Here is a 3,561-nt window from a genome sequence, read left to right as displayed (position 1 = left end):
CGTTGTCTTGGTTGTGCTTGCTAAGGCAGCGAGTTTTCTAGTAGAGCTCACGACAAGCCTTTGCGTTACTTTGACGTAGCTTTGGTTTCTTTCAAACATTGTGTGTCAGAAGCTTACTATGTTCAGTTTTTTACGTTTCGTTACCTTTATTCACAGTGGCCGGACTTGTTTTAATGATCAGTTTATGTCGCTATGGGTTCAGAACGTACAAAAAGGTAATTACTTCTTTTTGTAATTGCAATATTCAATGTACACACTGGGCAAGTCTGTGCAGCATGTTGCTTATGTGGTTTTCTGGGAGTGTTCTTTGACATGAAATCATTCACTGTATATGAAATTTTAAAAAAAATTTTGTGTTTCTCTCAGAACTTCTCAAGAGTAGGCAACTATGTCATTAAACAACTGTTACTTTATATTCAGGTACTACCAGTAGCAGCGCATTGAACATATTGGGCCCGAACTGCAGGTATGGGGTACACAAGGCCCCACATTTGAGGGTATGCAAGTTGGACAGTAATGTCTCTTTTGTGCCAGAAGCAAAACAAATAATGCTCAGAAATTAGTAAAAGCCTAAAGCTACTTGCACTCATTAATGAGAAATACCTATGAACATGCCATAAATGGACAAGTTGTCATGCTATAGACAAGCAGAATTATTTGTAAATGCAACACAGAATTTTAGTATCTAAGAGGTATTAAGCTACACTTTTAGAACAAATGTCACTGTGCAACAGTTGCAATTCTGGTTTATACGGCACAGACAAACCGACCGCCTACTCTGTTTGACGTGCCATTTGCTGTTGTGCCAGGCAACACGTGATTCTACTAGTAGCCAACTTTTGCCATGTGTGCATGTCAAAAACACAGCTACTTATGAATTCCTGAAGAACAACTTGCAGATGGTTTTTGAAGATTTAGAACTAGTAAATCCAATTGTTAAAATTAAAAATAATATTTATGGCACAACTTGGACAAGAAACGAAAAAGGAGGAGACAGGATAGGGTTCCACCCTATTCTGTCTCCTCCTAAGGCACGTCTTACTTTTAGTATAATTATGAGCCCGCGTAGGGGCCTATAGCGGCTTCCCGCAGTGGCTGATGTAACTGTGCAGCTCGCGATGCTCAAATCAGTCAATCGCTTATAGGGTTTGTGGCATCATTTGTCAAGAGAAGATGCAACGTTTTTTTTTTTTTGCCAACTTTGAGAAATAAATGCAACTTCCAGGACACGTGCTGCAGTATAATGTTTGGCTCGCGTGTTCTCAGGAGCCTTGACTACCGAATGGCAGTGCTTTATGATTGACCATGCTGAAAATTTGTTGCAGGACCCCTTTAAGAAGCTACTTGCAACAGGCGTCTCTCATAATTATTTGGTGGTTTTGGGAGTTAAACACCACATATAAAGCTACTTGCAGCAGTACAAAATTGGAAGGATATACAAATGGCTCTAAAGCTAAAGATGAGGGAAATAGTCGGAAAACTGACTACACAAACTCACTTTAGAGGTATGTAAATTGAAGTTATTCAAAATGCAATCCTTTCCAAGACTAGGTTTAAAAAGCGCAAGTATATTGGCTATTTATTTCTGGTGTGTTCTTGTGGCAATAGAGGACAGAAGAAAAAAAAACATGCAAATTACATAATTCTCTGAACTGAGCTAATATTCAGATGTTTGGGTAAAGTTTGCAGACTACTTGCCTCATCTTTGGCTTTAAAATTTTTAATAAATATTTGTTCTTCCCTTTTGTACTACAGCAATCTGCTTGATGAATGCATGAAGTAGCAGCTGTGAGAAAATGCAGTGCTCCCATGCCACGACACTGCACATGAGAAGAATGTTTTGAAGGACCTCTAGAATAGCCTGCCAAACATTTTCAAGCTGCAAGGCCTTTTATTTACATGTATCATAATACATAAGTGTAATACACAATCTTGACACAAAAAATCAAGAAGTTGAAACTTAATTTAACACAATGATGATTGCACTCTATTTTTTAGTTAAAAGAACCGAATACCGATTTTCATTGTGCCTTTTTTCTGTCACAACTGAGAGATTACTAGTTAGTGAGTCTGGTCACGGAATGGCAGAGGGAAAAACACAGCGAAACATTTGTAATCAGAAATTTTTTATATGCAGCCAATATGAAGTCGTACACACATGACAACATATGCTGCAAATGGTGAGTGTGAGAGCAGTTCATGTTCAAGTGCAGCAATTCAGTGCGCTCGCATTCAAGGCTTGTGCATGCAGGCTTGACCTGGTCCACCGGCTGACACGAAGGAAGCGCCCATCTCACCGTGAACTATCTTTACCTCATAAGCAGCGCAGAATAGAGCGGTAATGAATAATAACATGCATACTTTGAATTTTGAGGACTAATTATGGCTTGCATGACAGCATCAGACAATGTGATCACATACAGCTAAGTGCTATGAACTCCATAAACTCCAGGTTTTTACGCTAGGCTGCAGGTCATACCGCCTTTTATTAGTTTTAACACGATTTAAAAAAATAAATCCTACTCGCAACAGGAAATGAATGCTCAAATCTGTCCCTGTGTTCCACAGTTCTTTCATTTATACCATGATTTAATCGCACGTTATGGCTGGTTGACAATTTCTTTAAATTGAGACTTCAGTAACTTATTGTTCCTTCAAAATTTAAAATTGTTTGGACACCTGAAAGCTACTGTGACATTTTGTTTGCCACTAACGCATGCCTCCACATGTGAGGCGTGCAGCCCCCCAATGTCCGGGCAATACAAGCGAGGTAGACTCGTGTGAAGCTATGACAAGTGATCGATATGCAAAAATGGGGAGAATGAATGCAGTGGTTGTGCGAACAAGTACAGCAAAAAGGTTGCAAGAAGATGATCAGCACTATTCGTTGCATCAGCCATGAAATAACACAGGCAATTGCCACATTTCTGTGGGAGCATTACAGGGACAACACACTATCACTGTCTCCAGTGGTGTTTGGTACATAAAAAACTACTGAACATCAAGTCCTTTTTTATGCGCATATTTGTGGCACTGAGCCTCATCAAGACGAAACTAGGATTGTTTCAGTGCGATAGCATTGCAACATATGCCTGTAGAAAAGTCAGTCGATAACACAAAACTATACCAAAAACCACTCAATTTTCACTCGTGTATTTTCAGAAAAACTTTGTTAAATCAGGTTTTGTACCATAAAAACATAGTTAATTTGAGTAGATGACAACATTCAAAACTATGGGTGCCTACCAGCGAATTAAAATTTCTTCACTAGAATGGAATGGGAAGAATGTTTTCTAAGGGCTCATACCTTTGATAGACACAACCACATGAATCCAACAGACATTTGGGCCAAGAAAGGCATAGAGACATTGTCTTTAAGTGCAATGTGGTAATTGTGACATAAATTGAAATGAAGTAGACAAAAAATTACCCATTCCATCAGTGGGGTCTGAACCCCCAACTTTGAACTTATGGGAAATTCATATAATCAGATTTTTTTTTTTTCCAATTTCAGCTATATTCATACTGACCGTGGACTGTTTCATTGATAGAACACTGTCA

This window comes from Rhipicephalus microplus, chromosome X, assembly GCF_043290135.1.
Source record: "Rhipicephalus microplus isolate Deutch F79 chromosome X, USDA_Rmic, whole genome shotgun sequence".
NCBI classification, from domain to species: domain Eukaryota; kingdom Metazoa; phylum Arthropoda; class Arachnida; order Ixodida; family Ixodidae; genus Rhipicephalus; species Rhipicephalus microplus.
This window is presented reverse-complemented; position numbering follows the sequence as displayed.